Source organism: Lytechinus pictus, chromosome 14 (assembly GCF_037042905.1).
Source record: "Lytechinus pictus isolate F3 Inbred chromosome 14, Lp3.0, whole genome shotgun sequence".
Classification (NCBI taxonomy): Eukaryota; Metazoa; Echinodermata; class Echinoidea; order Temnopleuroida; family Toxopneustidae; genus Lytechinus; species Lytechinus pictus.
Window position 1 is genome coordinate 158,308 of NC_087258.1, and position 14,832 is coordinate 173,139.

The 14,832-nt window shown below is 42.1% G+C and overlaps 1 pseudogene; it reads right to left on the reverse strand.

Moving 5' to 3' along the window:
• Positions 1 to 3,886, reverse strand: part of LOC135156706 (alkaline phosphatase-like) — a 37,340-nt pseudogene extending 33,454 nt beyond the window's left edge.
• Between the last annotated feature and the right edge of the window lie 10,946 nt (positions 3,887 to 14,832).

Here is a 14,832-nt window from a genome sequence, read left to right on the forward strand (position 1 = left end):
TCATGTGACCTGCGGAAGGAAGACATCCTACCGCGACTCCAGGGCAGGTATTTCCTGGGATGCGGTTCCCCTATACAATTATCAACTATTCAATATTATGTTCTCGAGTGTCAGAGATGTAGGAGGGAGAGGCGTATATGAGTATGAAATATTGGAGGGGGAACCGGGTCACATGACCTGCCGGAAGGAAGACATCCGACCGGGACTCCAGGACAGGTATTTCCTGGGGTGCGGTTCCCCTATACATTTTTCATCTATTCAATATTATAGTTATCTCGTGTGTCAGGAGGGGGAGAGGTTTCAAGACATGAATGTGAAATCTTGGAGGGGGAACCTGGTCATGTGACCTGCCGGGAGGAAGAAATCCATCCGGAATTCCAAGCCAGGAGACTCAGAAAGATGCGTTCCCCTCTCCAATATTTAATGACCCAATAAGTACACAGTCTCTCCCCCTGGTGTTGAAATTTTTGTGAAATAAGACAGAAACGAGCCCCCACTATTTGTGAAACGGGCCCCAGATCTAGCCCAACCAACCAGCCAAAACAAGCCCAACCAACCAACCAGAACAAGCCTGACCGACCAGCCAGCCAAAACCAGGCCAATCCAACCAAATGGATCAGACCAATTAAACAAGTAGAAAAAGCCCATCCAACCAACCAATCAAGCCCATCCTCCAACCAGAACACATTCAACCAATTTATAGTTCAATTAGCCCGTAAAGGGTCTCTATACCTAGCCATCAAGAATGTGGGGTATTCCTCTTGCCCATCACGACCCCCTTTGTCGCATATACATGTACCAGCATAGCTTCGAAATACAATGAAGTACCAAACATATCGTTTCCGGTTATCCCCCCCCCCCCCCCTACAGAAATCAATGCTTTTAATGGGTGGGAGGGAGGGAAAAATAACGTCTTGAATCCCCCAGTGCGAAGTTGAGAATGAGCACACGTTTGCAATTTTTCCAGCGGGTGCGCACGTCCCGAAATCGCTTGCTATATTTCATTGGCTGTTCCCCGCATATAGGCGGAGCCTGCTCGGCAGTTGTTAAGCTATCACTAAGGACATTGCATTATGGGGCTAATGAGGCTGCTGTCGGCCAATCGCAGACCTGTTGTTGGGGGCGTGTCCTTGAAGATTTCCCGCGGAATACAAGCGCGCATTAATTGATCTTCACGGATTGTATGGAACGCTATTAGATACGTCTGCTGTAAGAACCTGCATTCTCTCACAAATGCGTCTATTCGCTGATTCGAATCATTGCGAGAATAAATAAAGTTCACACATGAAATTGCCATTTCTCAACTTTTATTGTCACTGGGGGATATTCCCAGATTAAGAACAATTTTCCAACAATATTTATCAATTAAGCAAGATCAAACAATTGAGACCTCGGCGAAGGAGGTCCAATGAAAGGGGGGTAACCGGGTCATGTGACCTGCGGAAGGAAGACATCCTACCGCGACTCCAGGGCAGGTATTTCATGGGGTGCGGTTCCCCTATACAATTATCAACTATTCAATATTATGTTCTCGAGTGTCAGAGATGTAGGAGGGAGAGGCGTATATGAGTATGAAATATTGGAGGGGGAACCGGGTCACATGACCTGCCGGAAGGAAGACATCCGACCGGGACTCCAGGACAGGTATTTCCTGGGGTGCGGTTCCCCTATACATTTTTTCATCTATTCAATATTATAGTTATCTCGTGTGTCAGGAGGGGGAGAGGTTTCAAGACATGAATGTGAAATCTTGGAGGGGGAACCTGGTCATGTGACCTGCCGGGAGGAAGAAATCCATCCGGAATTCCAAGCCAGGAGACTCAGAAAGATGCGTTCCCCTCTCCAATATTTAATGACCCAATAAGTACACAGTCTCTCCCCCTGGTGTTGAAATTTTTGTGAAATAAGACAGAAACGAGCCCCCACTATTTGTGAAACGGGCCCCAGATCTAGCCCAACCAACCAGCCAAAACAAGCCCAACCAACCAACCAGAACAAGCCTGACCGACCAGCCAGCCAAAACCAGGCCAATCCAACCAAATGGATCAGACCAATTAAACAAGTAGAAAAAGCCCATCCAACCAACCAATCAAGCCCATCCTCCAACCAGAACACATTCAACCAATTTATAGTTCAATTAGCCCGTAAAGGGTCTCTATACCTAGCCATCAAGAATGTGGGGTATTCCTCTTGCCCATCACGACCCCCTTTGTCGCATATACATGTACCAGCATAGCTTCGAAATACAATGAAGTACCAAACATATCGTTTCCGGTTATCCCCCCCCCCCCCTACAGAAATCAATGCTTTTAATGGGTGGGAGGGAGGGAAAAATAACGTCTTGAATCCCCCAGTGCGAAGTTGAGAATGAGCACACGTTTGCAATTTTTCCAGCGGGTGCGCACGTCCCGAAATCGCTTGCTATATTTCATTGGCTGTTCCCCGCATATAGGCGGAGCCTGCTCGGCAGTTGTTAAGCTATCACTAAGGACATTGCATTATGGGGCTAATGAGGCTGCTGTCGGCCAATCGCAGACCTGTTGTTGGGGGCGTGTCCTTGAAGATTTCCCGCGGAATACAAGCGCGCATTAATTGATCTTCACGGATTGTATGGAACGCTATTAGATACGTCTGCTGTAAGAACCTGCATTCTCTCACAAATGCGTCTATTCGCTGATTCGAATCATTGCGAGAATAAATAAAGTTCACACATGAAATTGCCATTTCTCAACTTTTATTGTCACTGGGGGATATTCCCAGATTAAGAACAATTTTCCAACAATATTTATCAATTAAGCAAGATCAAACAATTGAGACCTCGGCGAAGGAGGTCCAATGAAAGGGGGGTAACCGGGTCATGTGACCTGCGGAAGGAAGACATCCTACCGCGACTCCAGGGCAGGTATTTCATGGGGTGCGGTTCCCCTATACAATTATCAACTATTCAATATTATGTTCTCGAGTGTCAGAGATGTAGGAGGGAGAGGCGTATATGAGTATGAAATATTGGAGGGGGAACCGGGTCACATGACCTGCCGGAAGGAAGACATCCGACCGGGACTCCAGGACAGGTATTTCCTGGGGTGCGGTTCCCCTATACATTTTTTCATCTATTCAATATTATAGTTATCTCGTGTGTCAGGAGGGGGAGAGGTTTCAAGACATGAATGGGAAATCTTGGAGGGGGAACCTGGTCATGTGACCTGCCGGGAGGAAGAAATCCATCCGGAATACCAAGCCAGGAGACTCAGAAAGATGCGTTCCCCTCTCCAATATTTAATGACACAATAAGTACACAGTCTCTCCCCTGGTTTTGAAATTTTTGTGAAATAAGACAGAAACACCCATCCAAAAAGGAAACCCCCATTATTATTATTATTATTATTATTTTTTTTTTTTTTTTTGGCCATCTTCCTAGCGGCCACACTTCCTGAACCGTTACCTGTTAGGCAGCCAAGGATTGTAAAGCGATCCGGAAGTCATTTATGAGCAGATCGCTACCACTATCAGATAAGTGTACCCCGTCTCGAAAGTACTGCCTGTGGTCCTGTATGCTTATGTTGTGATGCAGATAAGATGCTCGAAACATTCTCCTTACTTTTCCCCGGGCATGTTTGTTAATAGTCTTACGGCAGTTGTTCAACGCCGATTGGGAGTGCGGACCATCTGATCTGCCGTAGTAAAATAGCCTTGGTACGATTTCAGAAAAGCAGATGTGGCTGTTCGGAAGCTGCTGTCTAATAGACAGGAGAGTCTCGTCGACCGCCTGCCTGCAGTTCTTCACTGGGTATCTACCGATGTTATTGGTGCCCGCGTGAAGAATCACCACGTTCGGGGTAGCGTGATGCTTTAGCAGAGACTGTACAGACTTGGCCAGGTCATGCATTTCAAGGCCGCCCCTCCCGAACCACCGGACTTGGCTCCCTGGCTGAACCTCAAGGTTTTGGAGACCTGTCGCCTTGGCCCTTTCTCCGGCCCTTCGCACTAGGCTGTCTCCTACGATCCAGATCCTCCGGTTGCCTGTTGGTCCTGCATGACAAAGAAATTATACTATCACGAGCATCATATATCTTTCGACTCTTGGGTGAATCCCCCCCCCCCCCCACAATGCGTAATTGTAATTGCTACCGCTTCAATATTTGTTTACTTCCTATATCGTGCTTTGTCCATTTTCTTCCATGGTTATCCTTATATGTGCTACCTATTTTTTCATCTTTATTTATTTATTATTATTATTGTTATCTTCTTTTTTTTTCTCTTTTTTTATATATATATATAGATTCATAATTCACTTCCTTGTGTTGTATTATTCGTTAAACTCAATGGGATACGTCCTACATTAAATGACAGACTTTTTATCCTTCCTTCTTCCTGGTCATAATAAAGTTAGGCTTCCCTATAGTCAAGTGCTTATACCTCATACTTGTACAAACCAAAATCATAAGCTTGTTTGCATCAACATAATGATAGAAATCTCAATTCCCCTCTAATTCTCACATATGTTTTAAACGCACTGCTCCGCCATCTGCCCATTTATTGAAGCTGTTCTTCTGTCGCTCCTCCAATGGCCGCTGTAGTGGCAGCCCCTATTCGGAAGGAATGGGTCCCATATTTCTCTGCTTCAAAGCCGGAGACTCCCAAGACTTTCCTCAACACAGCTCTAAACTGATACCTAGTTAGCGGCGACCCATTTGCATGGCAGAAGAGGGGGCCTTGCATCACTGGCCTCATTTTCAGATATCTAACCATCGTCCCTACTGGACAGCTGCTGTTCAATCCATTTTGCTTTATCTTCAGAGTTGTTGAAGTGCCATATTGATCCGTCTTTGAGAATCGAATGGTAACCAACAGGTAAGCTTCTTTAGAGCTTTGGAAAACACTTATGTCTTGGTCAAGGAGGGTCCTGTCTTCGGTCCCACCTGTGCCATCTACCGTGAACTCACCAACCCGCAGCATTCCGAAAAAGGCTAACAGAAATGATGCCTGAAACATGACGGCTTCATAATGGGCTACACAGATGAGACAGAGGTTAGGTAAAATATTGACAAGAACATCCCATGTTATAGGCCTGCGCCAATATTTCCTCTTCCGGCCCCGCCTGCTTCCTTCAATCATCTTCCTGATCAGAAAATGGGTGGTCGGGTCAAGCCAGCTGTATATCTTATGCAAGTATGATAGCGCTGCCACATGAAGTGTTATAGTTGATGGTGCTCTACCACTCAGTGACAGATGAGCGATAAATGACATGACCTGCTGGGGAGTAGCCGGCCAAGATGAATCCAGCATGCTCGCCAGTCGGAATCGCTGGAACGAGTCGATAGCTCTCTGGTACGAGGTCTTGGTCCCCTTAGTCGTAGCATCTGAAATAAGCCAGCATACCTCCTGCTCTATATCCGCCAAATGCTTTCTGGTATTGGTGTTGATGTTGCATTCGCCTGTGGTGCCAGCGTGTGGAACCTGCTCATCTGTAACCGGGATAGAGAGTCAGCAATATCATTTTCTTTTGTGGCGATATAAACTGCCTTGACTATCGTGTCTCTCTTCAAACATTGGAGAACTAGGGTTCTTACAAGTGACATTATTCTTGGGCAATGGGATGTCTGTTTGTTTATAACATTCTTGATGGCCATATTATCGGTATGAAGTCTAATTCGCTTCCCTGCTAGATCGGAACCCCATACCAACAGTGCTACGGATATTGGGACCATCTCTTTCCATGCAATGGAATAGTCCCCAGATAGAACAAAAGGGGGCCAATGGCCGCAAAACCATTTGCCATGAAAGTAACCACCGAAACCTATTGTACCACTCGCGTCAGTGAAGAGGTCAAGATCAAAGTCACTCTCCCAGCGACCCGGTCGAACTATAGTCACCCCATTGAAGTCATCTAGGAAGGCGAGCCATGTTGTTAGATCAGACTTTGTTCCCTCTGAGAGTTGTATTACACTGTCCGGTTTTGAAATGTTCTTTGTCTGATATGTTAACCTCCTCAGAAAGGCCCTACCCGGTTTAACCGCCCTACATATAACATTAAGCGACCCGATCAAAGACTGTATCTCCTTCAAAGACAGGGATTGTTTCCTAATTGTCTCTGCGATCTTCCGTTTCAATTGTGTCCTTTTCTCGCAAGGGACTCTTACTTCCATTCGTTCTGTGTCAATTTCAAGGCCTAGAAATGTAAGTCTGGTTGTGGGATCCTCTGACTTCTCTTGAGCGAGGGGGACCCCCAGTTCTTTGCATAATGTCCTAAACTCTTGGATAATTTCTAGACATGAGAGGCCCCCTCCCTTGGCTGAACCCACTGCTAAAAAATCATCCATGTAATGTATCAGCCGATCGGTTCCCAGTTTGTCTCTCACATAGAATTCGAGGAAGGATGAAAACTTTTCGAAATATGCTGGTGAACACCGAATGCCCATCGGGAGACATCTGTCAACATAATACAGACCCTGAAATTTCACACCCAACAATTCAAAATCCCGGGGATTTATAGGGAGCAACCTGAAAGCTTCCTTTGCCAGCTGCACTCCTCTACCGATCCTTGACACTATGTCTACTGCATCGTCAAACCTACTATATTCAACCTTACATGCATCCTCCCGTATGAAATCATTTATAGAAAGACCTGTAGGATAGGAAAGATGGTGAATTAACCTGTATTCTCCAGGAGTTCTTTTTGGCACAATACCAATAGGGCTGACCCTAAGGTTGGTCAGTGGTCTCTTGTCAAATGGTCCTAAATATCTACCTAGCCTAACTTCTTTATCAATTTTCTTCTTCGCCTCTTCCCTGTTGTGTTCCACTGATTTTAGATTCGGAAAATCGACTGGCATCCGGGGGCCTGTATAATTCAAGTCAAAACCAAACATAAAACCTAACTTCAAAAATTCGGCAGTCCTTTTGTCGGGATAGTCCCTTAATTTGGTAACTAACTTCTCAACCAAAACTGGATTCGGTGCTAACGCTGGCAAAAGACTAGGCCAACACTCTATACCTAATTCTACTTTATCCCTACTTTTGCCCCTGACCTCCAGTTGCTTGCAGGAACTTGGGGCACTTGACTTTCCCGTGTCCCGGGATGCCACATGCAACGCACTTATGTAAGAATCTGCATTGCTGCCTATTGCAGACCCCTGGTCCGAAATTGAGCTCGTAACATACATTTGACGCGCTTGGCGTTCGCTTACTGCTAACCTTTCGGTGGTCCGAATTTTGCCTCCACCCCCCGGCCTGCTGGCGGGCAAAGGGAAATTGACCAGGAGATGTGTAGTTGTTCTTCCCGTATCCTGTCAGTCTATAGCTCGAGGGGTTATGGGCCCCTTGCTTCGGAGAACCCCCACCGATCACATACATGAGCCATAATTCGCCATCTATTCTACCCCAAGCCTGGCCCAGAAGCGTCACCGACATGCGGGAACGGTACTGAATTTCGTATTCTCGACACCCGAATCCAGTATATTTATTAGCAGCTGATCTGATAAGGCTGCAGTATTTAAGTAAGGCCTGGGCCGAGTGACTGTGCGCCTCTAAGTAGACGCTCGCATATACCAGAAACGCGCTGGTCCACAACTCGATATTGGTAATCTTGTTTTTTGAGCTAGCCACAGGTTTCAAGAAAATTTGTTGACCATTCTGGACCATCGTGAACCCAAATTGTTCCTCCTGTGGCCCCATGGGCCGGGTGGACATCCCCTGATCGCCAACTAGCCTATTTAGATCTATATATTCACCTCTCCATATTTTTTCTTTGATGTTCTTGGGAATCGCAGCCACTAATGCTTCCCCGTGTATTTGAGTTGGGTTAACACTCACTCGCCCATCATTTAGTGTTGAAGCTTGGCCCTGGTTTGGATCTAGGCCTACATGCCGAGTCAAACTGGAGCTAGATCTAACGTTAGAATTACTGCTGTAACCGTCCTCGGAAAGGATACGACCTACAGGGGGACCTAGGTCACTAGGTCTAGTGTATGATGGTGGCACAATACTCGGAAATGACCCCATGGGAATGGGTGACACCACACCACTCTCATCTCTAACAGTCACGGCATTACCGATATTAGCTGTATCTGCACTAGTAATAACGTTAGTTGTAATAACAGCATCAGCAACCTCACCTGACACGGGTATTTGTGGTTGATTTGGCTGAGGCGTAGAGCTCATCTCCAGCCGCCCCGGTCCCGAGAGCGTCCATTGGACTTCGCCACCCTCGGCCTGCGCTGACGCTGCTCCACCTTGCCCGGTATTTTCACCATTTCTCCTCCTTGATCTCGTAATAACTCTATTTGCCGTCCTCCCGGCAGGGTCAGTCTCTTGTTTGCGTGGTCTACCACGGCCACGGCCACGTGCACCTTTCCGTTTGCCCATGTTTTAACGCTAATCGGGGAAAATTCACGTAGTGAACAAATCACAAAAAATAACGTCTTGAATCCCCCAGTGCGAAGTTGAGAATGAGCACACGTTTGCAATTCTTCCAGCGGGTGCGCACGTCCCGAAATCGCTTGCTATATTTCATTGGCTGTTCCCCGCATATAGGCGGAGCCTGCTCGGCAGTTGTTAAGCTATCACTAAGGACATTGCATTATGGGGCTAATGAGGCTGCTGTCGGCCAATCGCAGACCTGTTGTTGGGGGCGTGTCCTTGAAGATTTCCCGCGGAATACAAGCGCGCATTAATTGATCTTCACGGATTGTATGGAACGCTATTAGATACGTCTGCTGTAACGACCTGCATTCTCTCACAAATGCGTCTATTCGCTAATTCGAATAATCGTATTTTGTAAGTGCATGTCAGTCCGAGAATTGCTCCAAAACGAGTGCGTTTTTCAACCAAAAATCATAAATGTATGATTATTTTTACCTATGATCACGAAAGGGTCCTTGGCAAAGTTCATCGAAAACAATGGCTGGAAAAAAATGCATGAAAATAAAAAAAACAATAGAATACATAGGAAATTAATAAATTTTAAACAATGTTTGTGTATTTTTGTTAGAAATATAGAAATTCGTATGTTCACCAAAAATTGGCATTCTACTAACTAGAGAAAGTGAGTTAAAGGCAAAAACAACAAAAAAAAATATATAGGGCAAATGTCGTACGCTTGTTCGCATAATTAATCAATATAAAGAATATATTAAAGCAATGATAGTTCTTGAACATTTCACTATACAGTCTTGCAGCTTACATTACCCCAAATTGCTCCCTCCCCTTGTATATCTTGGTCTAAAAATGCCCAATTAAAATAGGATTAAATAAAACATCATAGAAATGCAGAAGACAGAGAGAAGTATGATAAAGAGATATAGGCCTACCTATGTGAATTTGAACTTTATTTTTTTCATACACTTGAATACAGATGAATGGGGTGAAATTATACTGTGACCCTTCGGAAATATAAGGCATTGCTACTCCAGTGATTGTGAGTTCCGTAATGGAAGTTTTATCACCTTTAATTTACGACTGATCTCAAAAAGAAATTCTCATATAATGCCTGCTGTAAAATTGTATAAGATTCAACCCGAATCGTGAAGAAAACTATAGAAGACGACCTAAAGCACGTATCCTATATAAAACATGTCGAAAATGCTAAACTGTTCATAATCATTAAAAACCTCACAGGGCCCCGTCTTACAAAGAGTTACGATTGATCCTATCATCTTAAACTATATAGAAATCCAACAGAGTCATATTTTTTTCTCCAGGAAATTTGCATGATATCCTTTGTAAACAAAAAAGCACGCTGTATTTTCAAGACAACAATGAATGTATGATTATACTTCACATGCAGACAATATTTAGAACAAACAAGCAATATAGATGTTGACGTTGCTGGCTTTTCATAGTTGTGGTTGATCGGAGGAATCGTAACTCTTTGTAAGATGGAACCCAGATCACACTCTTCTATTTAGGTCATCCGCCGTTCATGCCGCTCCACTTGTCTTCGTTTTCTAAATGAAGTAGTATGCATCATCACTGAGAAAATATATTAAGGAACCGTTATTCTCAGTGCATTGAAGAAACCCCAAACTTCCTCTATTTCCCAAAATAATGTAAAATTTAAAATCAAGAGCAGCTCTAAAATATTATTTGACGCAAAACCGTCTTTTACGTGTATATGGACAAATTGACAACAGAATTGCAAATATAGTTTTAAAAAATATAAATATAACGCTAAGTGATATATTATGAGTGATGGCATCAATGAATTGGGGCGAATGGCGGATTTGTTGCGCGTAGCGCGCTTTGTTTAAGACTGCCTAAAGCTACGGCAAATTCCATATACATAATTATCTAACATTCATATCTAATAAAAGTAAAGGGATTTTTTTCGTGTATTTTTGTGTGTGAATTATCCGCCACTTTATTTTATCCGCGATTAAAGGGTCCTATGCAATATAACTCATTTTCAAATCTGATGATTGATGTCATAAATCTACAAAATGAGATGGTATCCTAAAAATTTATATCACATGCCATGCTTGTAAATGCTTATTTTTATCAACAAGACAAGTACACATTCATATATAACTTTTAAATATCTGTTTACATTTTGATCGTGGTCCGATACAAAATAAATTTAATATTAATTCTGAAGAAAAAAATGAAAATAACACTAACAGACTAAAATATTTATCAACACCATAGCAGTGTTAGAACATACATAGATATACATTAGTCCAGTAGATATGTGAAAAAGATGCTCGAATCTGGCAGAAAGTGTGAAAATTGGCATACAGGGGTATTTTGGGGCGCTGATTTCAAAAATTGCCGGCCCCAAGCAATTTGACCATCGGGTCGGCCGCCATTTTGAAATCCAAGATGGCCGCCATGAAAAATCATCAAATGTCATTTTCTTGAGTTTTACATGGCATGTGACACTGAAATTTGGCATATAGGGGTATTTTGAGGCACTGATTTCAAATATTGCCAGCCCCCAGCAATTTGACCATTTGGTCGGCGGCAAAATGGCCGCCATCTTGAAATCCAAGATGGCCGCCATGATATATTATTGCAATCATTTTCTCGAGTTTTATATGAACTACGGTATTGAAATTTGGCATATAGGCTTAATTTGGGGTGCTGATTTCAAATATTGCCGGCCCCAAGTGATTTGACCATCGGGTCGGCCGCCATTTTGAAATCCAAGATGGCCGCCATGAGAAATCAATAATGTCATTTTCTTGAGTTTTACATGACGTGTGACACTGAAATTTGGTATGTTGGGGTATTTTTAGGCACTGATTTCAAATATTGCCTGCCCCCAGCAATTTGACCACTTGGTCGGCGGCTAAATGGCCGCCATTTTGAAATCCAAGATGGCCGCCGTGAAAAATCATTAAATGTCATTTTCTTGAGTTTTACATGATATGTGACACTGAAATTTGGCATATAGGCTTAATTCGGCGTGCTGATTTCAAATATTGCCGGCCCCCAGCAATTTGACCTCCAGGTCAGCGGCAAAACGACCGCAATCTTAAAATCCAAGATGGCCGCCATGAAATATCGTTGCAATAATTTTCTCTAGTTTTGTATGAGCTATGGTATTGAAATTTAGCATATACAGTGTAGGTGTAGTTTAGGGCACTTATTTCAATAGTCTTACCACCAGGTCAGCTGCCATCTTGATCTAAGATGGCCGCCATGAAAATCACTAAAAATCATTTTCTTGAATTTTACATGTGCTCTGATATTTGGCAAATAGAGTACCTATTTTTGGGTGCTGATTTCATATATTGCCAGCCACAAGTGATCTGACCATCAGTTCAGCGGCAATATATGGCTGCCATGAAAAACCATATCAAAATAATTTTCTTGGATTTTACATTATATATGACACCAAAATTTGGCATACAGAATTACGTGGCACTGATTTTTGCCGGCCACCAGCAATGTATAACCACCGGGTTTCGGCAAAATGACCGCCATGAATTAAAAGTAATAATAATTGTCTTGAGTTTTATATGAACTCTGGCCCTGAAAGTTGTCATAATTATAGGCATATATTTAGGCACTGATTATTGTCATACCCCTGTTTGGTTGCCATTTTGAAATACAAGATGGCCGCCATGAAAGATAATTTGCTCAAGTCTTACGTATGGCCTGTAACACTTTGAATTTGGAGAAAAACTTGATCTTTGCATCCTTGATCAATGAAAATAACATAATAAATAGATGCTATTTTGAATTCCAATATGGTTACCAAGTTTGAATGATGTACAACATTATAATGGTGAGTAAAACCCATTGTATTGGCACTGAAAACAATCCAACACAACCACATCTTTGTCCGTTGCAAGGATTATGATACTTTGGCACCCTTAATTGCTGATATAGATGTTACGTAAGTATGAAGCACCATAATACACAAACAGCTAGCTTCTTCTGCAGTTACACATTTGAGGTGGCTTTGGGTGAATAATAACCATCCGGAACAATCATTTTCTGTTGAGAGGCTGTAAATTATTTCTTTGAGTTTCATATGATCTGCAGTATTGCACTTTGACATATCGACGGAGTGCGGGGTGCTTATTTCAAATATTGCTGGCCCTCAGCGATCTGATCCCCCGAGTCAGAAGCAAAATGTCAGCCATCTTGAAATCCAAGATGGCTGCCATGAAAAAAGATCATTGAAAAAAAATCACTTTGTCTAGTATCACGTAATCTGTCCAATAGATATGCTGCAAAATGGCCACCTTCTTGAAATCTAGAGTGGATCGACTGTCATGAAAATTCATTAAAATCATTTTCTTGGTTTTAAATAATTTGAGGCACCGCATTTTAGACATACAGGCAGGTTTTTGGCCTGCTGGTTTCAGAATATTGCTCCAATAATTGCGATATTTTATTACAAATCGACAAGAAGAAAACTGCTCCAGACTTGAAGTACTGATGGTTATATAGTGGTAAGATGATGATGATGATGATAAAATTAATATTAATGATGGATGATAATAATACATATTTTATTGTTCAAAATAGAATTCAGTAACAGAAATGCTCCGAAAATTTATTTCGCCCATACCCTGTAGATCATGCATGAGCCCGGCAGCAACTTAGCAGCGCCACATCGGACGTTGCTCTATCCATTAAAAAGGAAAGTTCACCCCGGAGAAAAGTTTGTTGTAAAAACACAAGAAAATATGATATAAAAAGGATATTGGTAAATCCATCAAAGATATTGGAATTTTAAGTTTTTGATTTGTGACGTCATATACTGTACGAGCAGCTGCCCCATTATGTTGTGTGATTTAAAATGGCAGATAAAGTGTGTTATGTGTTATAATTATGTTCATTATCTATCCATATTTGAAATTAACATACAATACAAGTTTTTGCTTCATAGTACCAATTTACAGTGTCACAGGTAATGTAGAATTCAGGAAAACATTTTTGAAAGATATTTCGTAGTAGCCATCTTAGATTTCAAAGTGGCGGTCATTTTTAGCTGACCCGGTGGATCAATTACTGGGGCAGCAATATTCTAAAACCAGCAGGCCAAAAACTGCCTGTATGTCTAAAATGCAGTGCCTCAAATTATTTAAAACTCAAGAAAATGATTTTAATGAATTTTCAAGATGGTGGCCATTTTCAGCATATCTATTGGACAGATTACTTGGGGGAAATGTCAATACCCCAAGATGCCAAATTTCAAAATAATACCTTCGTTATAATTATTTTTTTTAATGATTTTTTATGGCAGCCATCTTGGATTTCAAGATGGCTGCCATTTTGCAGCTGAGGTATCACGGGCCTAAAACATTTCCCATAGACTCGTGTGTTAAAGAGGCGCTCTAAAAAAAAATAAAGATGAAATTCGAGAATTGAATGTTCACTACCTGTCCAGTGGATAGGATACATGTCTGACATTCCATATCTGACCAGAAAGGGTACCTCGACCAGCTCATTTTAAAAATAAATCGGCATTTATGAAGACTACACCTGACAGGATCAAATTCATCACTTGAGACAGTAAAATGGCAATACTTCTTCCGCCAGTATAAAAATAGTTCCAAAGTGGTGATATATCTTCCCAATTTGAAAAAAGGAAGTTGAGTAAAGTTACCCTCCCTAGAATCAGTGTTAGATTATCAATCATATTCATTCAATTTTGTCAATAAGCAATATCAAAATTAAAAATTGAGAATTAAATGGGTTAATATCTTTGGCCCGTATAACCCTGACTCAGGGGATCAGATCGCTGAGGGCCAGCTATATTTGAAATAAGCTCCCCACACTACTTCTATATGTCAAAGTGCAATACCGCAGATCATATAAAACTCAACGAAATTTTTGAAATCAGCGCCCAAAAATACCCCTGTATACCAAATTTCACACTTTCTGCCAGATCCGAGCATCTTGGCCATTTTTTGTCACATAACCGCTCCACTACATTGTAATAATGAACACCTGATGAACTAAACATAATTTCAGGGGTTTGCAAAAATAATAATAAAGGGATTTGATTGTTATACAAACCCGCGTATTCTAATGTTGAAGGAATATTTACGTTTCAAAGGTAAAATCTAGTTCGTGTCAGCGTCACAAACGTCTTGATATTTAAGTGCGTCATGACCTATTTTTTCAATGGCCTGGTCTCATGACGCCTTGAACACCGAATTCATCTTCAATGGATCCCTTTTTTTTTAATTTGTATATATGTTTGTTCCCTTTATCTTAATGCATCGCATCGATTGAAAGGTAAGAGAACACAAATAAAGTCTGCATGAATTATTTGCATTGTATCCTGACATCTTGCTTAGCATTATTTTGTATACTGAAATTTGCGACAGCGTGAATTAGTTCTTTTGACTTTCTTGTCGTTATTTTGTGGCACTC